Consider the following 7,431-nt stretch of genomic DNA (forward strand, 5'->3'; position numbering starts at 1 on the left):
ACGGATTCTCTGAAACCTATCCACATCCAGTTCCATGTTCAACACAAACTCTCACGCCACATAACAGAGCCCAACACAATTCACAATTCCTGGTGCCCCCCTGCAACTCCATCTCTCTCCTTTACGTAACAAAGCACAAATCAGCAAGCTGTATACCCCAGAATTTGCTCCAGATACAAATGTAAATCACTTGTAAATTTCAGTATTTCTATTAGAAAGAATAGATTAGCTGTAACCCAGCATACAGCCAAAGATGAAGCACAGTAGATCAGAACACAAGGCAAGTTAGGAGGCCCTTCATGAACCATTAGGAAGTCCTGAAAAGGAAGTCCTAAAAAGAGGAAGGCTCATTTCTTCAGACAGAGAGGAACCCTATCAGGCCTAGAGGTCTTGGTGCCATTTCCCTGACCCCTCCCCATGCCTCAGCCACACTTCTGAAATACAAGTCAGATGGTGTCCTCCTTTTGCTAAATCCCTTCAATGGTTACCCAATACCCTTGGTGTAAAATCTATTTTCCTTAAACAAGGCTCATAGCCTGAGTCCTGCCCATTTATCCTTCATTCCTCCATTGACACTACCCTTCGGCCATACTAAGCTCCTAGCAATTCCAGCTCCCACCCTCCACTAGGCTTTTGCATGAGCATCTCTCTCTGCTAGAGTATCTTCCTTCCCCAATTTGTTCTCCTGGTGAACTTCTTTTTTTTTTTCTTTGTTTCAGATTGTATTTATTTGAGAGAGAGAGAGAGAAAGAGAGCAAGCAGGGGAGGGGTAGAGGGAGAGGGACAGAGAGAGAATCTCCAGCAGATTCCGTGCTGAGTGAGCATGGAGCCCAACTCAAGGCTCAATCCCACAACCTTCAGATCATGACCTTCAGCAGAAACCAAGAGTTGAGCACTTAACCAGACTGAGCCACCCAGGCGCCCCTCTCCTTCTAACACCCCCTTCTAACATTTCTAACTTCTAACTTTGAACACCCCCTTCAAGACTCTGTCCTAAACACCTCCTCTGCAAAGCCTTACAGGCATCTGCCATGAGCCTGCCATTGGCTAGGCCCTGTATCCAGTAGAGAACAAGGCAGACATGGTGGAACTAAATGACGCTCATCGTTCCCTCTGCAGCCTCTGTTCCTGTCTAGGGTACCATGCCTTCTTTGTATTATCACCATCTCCTCTATGTGAGTCTTGAGGTTAGGACTTCTGTTTCATTCATCTATGAATCCCTATGAGGGAGCCCACAGAATACATCAAAAAATGTTTGTTGGACCCATTTACAAAAGGATTCATCAAACATTCCTGTATTAGGGACACCCAAGATGCTGGTTACACAACTGTGAACACACAGACATGGTCCCTGCCCTCTTGTGCCCAACAGAGCACTTGAATGAATAAATGATGGGTGAATGAATAAATGAATAAATTAAATGAATAAATGAATAAGTAAATGAATTAATGAATCAGGAAGGAATGTGCCCCTCCCCATGGGGATGAAGCAACCCAGGGCAGGAGATGTACAGGAAGTGAGAAGTTGGTGTCTAAGAAGTTGGGAGAATAATCATGTCCTTTTGTTCTCTCTGATACACAGGAACTGGAAAGACAGCAAGGAGTTGGACAAAGAGCATGGATAGAGTCTAATCTAGACTTGAACTCAGGATCCATTGTTTATCAGCCATGTGACCTTAGGCTTAGCCTGTTTGTATCTCCCAGTGTCTCCATTTCCTTATCCGTAAAATGGGAATAGTAATAATGTAACCGGGATAAGACAATGCATTTAAAAGCCCTTAGCCTGAGGCCAGGCAGAGTTGGTTTTAGAAACTGGTAGTTTCCATCACTTGCTCAGTGTGTCTGCAAATTCAGAAACACCGCAGGGGAGCCTGCCCGGGAGCTTCATCTCCCTTCCCTGGAGTCCCAGCCCTGGTTCGGTGTTCTTACCTCAGACCCGAGGGAGGCCCCTTCCCCATCCCGCCGCATCCCCACCCCTTCTGAGCCTCCCTCTCCCTTCTTCACCTCCCCCTTCTCTACCCATTCTGAGTGTACGCGTCTGCCTACGTGCTTTCAAGATCAGGGGTTTTCTTAGACATCTTTACAGACCTATGGAGAGGGGGAGGTGGCGGTGGGAGGTTCGGCGCAGGAACGCGCGAGGGGAAGGGGGAGCGGTGTGCTAAAGAAGAAAGGAAGAGCACTGGTGTTTATTAAGGACCCACTGCCTGCCAGGCACCGGCTTGGTGCCTGACCAGCTCCCTTTCATGCCATCCTCATGACAATACCACTCTGCAGGGGCTCCTGGGTAGCTCAGCCGTGGAGAGTCTGCCTTCGGCTCAGGTCACAATCCCCGGATCCTGGGATTGAGCCCAGCACGAGCTCCCGGATCCCGGGGAAGCCCGCTTCTCCCTCTCCCGTTTCCTCTGCTGGTGTTCCCTCTCTCACTGTGCCTCCCTCTGTCAAATAAATAAATAAAATCTTTTAAAAAATAAATAAATAAAACACTCTACAGATGAGGGAATGGGGGCTCAGAAAGTGAACAGGAAAGATGGGATAGGAATCCAAGTGTCTGGTCAACTTCAAAATAATGTTACCTATGCCACAGGGCGCACCAGCTTATCATTATTAAATGTGTATGAAATAAAGGACAGTTTCCCCAGTCCCATGAAGAGCAGAGACTGTGTGCCCCCTCCCCCGTAATGCAGGTTTAGGCTCAAACAGTGATGAATCAACAAGTGAATAATAACACATGAATGAGCGAAATCCCTCAGACACCCACACCAGGAAGGAGGAAACAAGCCCGGGGGAGGCGCCTAGCAGGAAGAAGTCCTCCCTGGCAGCTTTCTCTTCTCCAGTGCGGGGCACGCGGGAGGTCGGCCAGCCCAGGAGGGCTAGGAACTGGCTCAGCTGGAAGGGACTGGGGGCAATGCTGAGGGACAAAGGTGTGGAAGGGGGGTTGGTTATGGTGAAAAATGGGGTGAAGGAAGAGAGGGCCAGTGACTGACCAGGGCTGGGAAGGAGAATGCCATTACCTGGTCCCCCGCCATGTCCCTGGGGGAGAAGCCAGAGTCAGCCCCCCCACTCCTAACTCAACATGGTACGTTTATTTTATTTCATTTTTTAAAGTAATCTCTACACAACTCACGACCCCCGAAATCAAGAGTCCCATGCTCCTTGGACTGAGCCAGCCAGACGCCCCCTCGACATCCTACTTTCAAAATGAAAGTTGCAGGATCCCAAGCGGCCATCCTGAAGACTAGTCCAGAAGGGAGGTTGCCAAGAGCGTCCCACCGCCGACTCCTTCCCGCTCAGACCCCGGACCCCGGCTTTTCTACCCCGGAGCGCCTTCTGCCCCGCCCCCTTCTCCGCCAGGAGGGCCTCTTTCCGCAGGTCCCGGACCCCGCGCTTACCTCGGGAGGCCCACGTTGTCCCAGCCAGGACAGGCTGCCCACCGCCTGCCAGGATGCCTGGGCCGAGGGGCTGCCTCTGCGGCCCTGACGTTCCCGCCCCGCCAGCGGTCCCTCCGTCCCTCCCCAAACTAAAATCGTTCCAACAGGTTCCCAGCCGCCCGGCCCACGGGGAGGGAACCTGATGAAATCCCCTCCCCGCCTTGACACCCAGTCTGGGCCGGGCTAGGCGGCTCTGCAGTCTCACTCCTGGGTTGGCCCTGGATGAATGAGTCCTCCCCTCCGCGGGCCTGGGTCTGAGCCAGGGAGCCAGCGACAGTTTCCGATCTTTCTCTGTGGCCCCGGTACTGGACTCCATTCTGTCTCCAAGTCCCGCTTTCATGACTACATCTGAGCCCTTCCCCACTGTGCCCTCCTAGGAAAAAACCTCAGCAGGGTGGTCTCTGCCGCTCTGCCTTTGGTGGTGGTGTGTTGGGAAGCCAGATCTGGCACTGGACACCGGAGTGGTGTGACTTGGAGACCCTCGGCAGAGATTTAATCACAAGCCCCCTGGGCTCTGTCTACCAAACTGGTTCTACCTTGACCCCTGGTAAAATAGGTTTACTAGTTTCTCATTATTCATTCAGTGCATTTTAATAATTCCCATCTCACTAGGCCCTGGGGATGGTTGATATGCCCTTAAGTAATTTTTGTAAATTAATAAATTCTCATTTAGGATTTGAACATCGGTTCCTTCTGAACCTTGTTAATATGAATCAGTGCCTACAAAATCTCAGTTCTGAGATTTTTATTTATTTATTTATTTATTTAAAGATTTTATTTATTTGAGAGAGAGAGACTGCAGGGGACAGGGGTGTGGAAGGGGCAGAGGGGAAGCAGACTCCCTGCTGAGCACAGAGCCCAACTCTGGACCCTGGGATCATGACCTGAGCAAAGGCAGATGCCTAACCAACTGAGCCACCCAGATGCCCCCTCCCCCCTGATCAAATCAATCTTTGCAATGCTTAACCCCCACCCCACCACCATCACAGTGCCTAGGGGACCTTTTCCCAATTGGATGTTCCATTTGGAATTTCTACCAATGTTTGTGTGGCTTTTTTTTTCTCCAGCAGCTCTTAGCTGCTCAGGCAGAGAAGATGGCAGGATTGAATCAGGTTTAAGTGCTACAGAAAGACCAGAGCCAAGTATCCTGCTGGCTCAGTACAGCACCATTTCTCTGAGAACTGCTCCTTCCCATACCACCCCTTGGGACTTTGGCTGTCATGTATATATTCTGTGGCCAACATTGGTCACAGTGATTGGACCAGAGAAGGACATTTGACTGGGGACGGGATGGGGGGGACATACAAATTTCCGTTTTCCTAAAAATTTGCACTGGGGGCAGAAAGACTTCACTCTGTCTCTGTCTGTAGCTGAAATGAAAAATGGTAAATCTGGGAGCTACTGAGTGTTCCACATGTGGAGCAGCAGAGTAAACGAACTTCCCTGCCTCTGAGCTTACCGCATCATTGGGGGTGAGGGTGGGGGTGGGGGGGTGTCTTTCCCTCCTGTGTGTCTCCTTTATTACTCACATACAACACTTCCCCTCGGACAGTTGCTCTGCTGCTGTTCCGGTTACCAAATGCACGGAGGTTTTCCCCCACCAAGCAGTTTGAGATACCAGCTGGGGGTCCGACAATTTAACTCAATACTGACACTGCCGATCCCACAGATTAAGGGCTCGGTCCCACAAGACTGTCCCCCACTTCAGATGCCCATTGCCAGTAGCAGGTACCTGGGTCACCCACACCACCTCTCTGAAGTGGCTACAAATCAGAAGTTCCCATACTCCTATTCTCTGGTTTGGTTAATTTACTAGAGTGGCTCACTTGGGGAAATACTTACCGTTACCAGTTTATTAAAGGGTATGATAAAGGACACAAGTGAATGGCCAGATGAAGATGTGCATTGGGTAAGGTCTGGGAGAGTCTCAAGCACAAGAGCTCTGTCCCCTTGGAAACAGAAGGGCTGCGTACCCTCCCCATTCCTGGATGGTTCATGGACCGGCACATGGTTCTGAACCCCATACTACTGGGATTTTATAGAGGCTTCCTCACATAGGCATGATCAATTATTAAGTCCATTTCTAACCCCCTCCCCTCTCTGTAGAAATGGGAGGGGAAGAGCTGAAAATTCCAGGCTTCAAATCAGGGCTTGGTCTTTCTGGGGACCAGCCCCTTCCAGGAGCCAACCAGGAGCCCACCCAGAGCCACCTCTACAGAACAAAAGTGGCTTCTAGTGCTCTTATCACTCAGGAATTTACAAGGGAGCTCTGTGCCAGGAACATGGGAGAGACCAGCATATATTTTTTATTATCTCACACACATCCTAACAGCTACCAAAAAGTATTTAAATTATCTGGGTGTGTGTCTTTCTCTTTCCCTGCTAAAGAGTATGCCCTGAGATTATGAATTCTTCGAGAGCAGTAACCCACTCTGTTTCATCTTTGTATCCACGCAATGATGCCAAAGTTTGACACAAAAGTGTGAAACAATAATTGTTTGTCAAACTTTTGAACTCAAAAGCAACAACAGTTCCCACCTTTAGCAGATGAAGCCTCCCTCAGCCACCAGCAGGTGTCAGGATGTATCTCTGTAGCTCCTGACCACCAAGCTTCTTGTCCGAATTGTGATTCCTAGCAGGCAGTAAAACTACGGAGGAGTCCCTAGAGGTGTGCAGTGTATGGGATAGCTCAAGACCCCTGAGTGTTAGGCCACTCAGCAGGAAACAATATAAACTAAGCTGCATAAAGTTACTTATTATATTCTTCCAGACTCCATGGAGTATGTTTCCCAAATGCTGAATTCTTTCCTAAATGTCCTAGATAAACTGCAAATGTGAATATCCCAATAAGGTAGCTTTCTTTCTGGGACTGAGCATTCGTTACATGCTTAAAATATATGAAATATGCATTTTTTAAAGGTACTCTGTTTATGAAAAAAGACATATTAACCATTCACAGAAAACCCAGTACAGCTAAAAACACTAGATAAAATGTAAAAAAAAAAAAAAAAAACTTTTTCAATGCGTGACTAACCTTGGCTGATATCTAAGGGATTCCTAGGAGAAAACAGGAGAAAATGAAGGCTAAATGAACAAATCTATTTAAAGAAGACACACCCCAAAATTAAGAAAGTCGGAAAGGTTGAGAGTTTTTATTATTAAAATAAAATTGACATATAACATTTTTTAAATGATTTTATTTATTTATTTAACAGAGATCACAAGTAGGCAGAGAGGCAGGCAGAGAGCCTGATGCGGGGCTCAATCCCAGGACCCTGAGATCATGATCTGAGGCGAAGGTAGAGGCTTAACCCACTGAGCCACCCAGCACCCCGGCATATAACATTATATAAGTTTAAAGTATATAAAGGATTTTTTAAAATTTTTAAAGTAATCTCTACACCCAACATGGGGCCCGAATTCACAACCCCAAGATCAAGAGTTGCATGCTCCACTGACTGAGCCAGCCAGGCACTCCCAAAAGTTTTTTTAAAACAGGTGAAAACATGATTAAACTAACCAAAAGAGAGTTGGTATAGTTATATTAATATCACACAAAATGGAATTTAAGTTAACAAAGTTATCAGAGATAAGGAGGGTTACTATAAGTTGAAAAGAGCTTCTGGGTGGCTAGCTGGCTCAGTACATAGGGCATGCAACTCTTAATCTTGGTGTTGTGAGTTCAGGTGTTGTGAGTTCAAGCCCCATGTTGGGTATGGAGCCTACTTAAAATATTTCTTTTAATTTTAAAAAATTAAATATATATATAAATATAGATTTATAGATTTATTCAAATATATTTAAATGTAGATATATAATAAATATTAATAAATACACATGCATAATAATATATTAATATATAAATAAATATTTAAATATTTTTATTATATATTTATTTAAATATATTTATATATTTATTATATATTTATTTATATTATATATATATCTATTTATTTAAAGAGTTTTGAATTTACCAGGAACCTACTACAATTATAAATATATG

At 46.5% G+C, this 7,431-nt stretch overlaps 1 protein-coding gene and 1 long non-coding RNA gene across 20 annotated transcripts in view; one reads left to right on the forward strand and one right to left on the reverse strand.

Moving 5' to 3' along the window:
* Positions 1-1,749, forward strand: part of LOC123387322 — a 66,580-nt gene extending 64,831 nt beyond the window's left edge. For all 6 annotated transcript variants that reach the window (XR_006601718.1, XR_006601716.1, XR_006601717.1 and 3 more), the window contains one exon: positions 1,583-1,749. This is a non-coding gene — a long non-coding RNA (uncharacterized LOC123387322). The remainder of the gene's footprint in view (positions 1-1,582) is intronic.
* Positions 1-3,630, reverse strand: part of RHBDL2 (rhomboid like 2) — a 55,808-nt gene extending 52,178 nt beyond the window's left edge. For 4 of the 14 annotated variants that reach the window (XM_045064230.1, XM_045064234.1, XM_045064232.1 and 1 more), the window contains exon 1: positions 3,390-3,625. The gene's annotated coding sequence lies outside the window, so the exon portion shown is untranslated. Of the gene's footprint in view, positions 1-3,389 lie in introns of all 14 variants that reach the window. The other 10 variants (XM_045064237.1, XM_045064228.1, XM_045064238.1 and 7 more) reach the window with 7 other exon arrangements.
* Between the last annotated feature and the right edge of the window lie 3,801 nt (positions 3,631-7,431).

Source organism: Mustela putorius, unplaced genomic scaffold (assembly GCF_011764305.1).
Source record: "Mustela putorius furo isolate JIRA1106 unplaced genomic scaffold, ASM1176430v1.1 tig00003853_pilon_pilon_pilon, whole genome shotgun sequence".
NCBI lineage: Eukaryota > Metazoa > Chordata > Mammalia > Carnivora > Mustelidae > Mustela > Mustela putorius.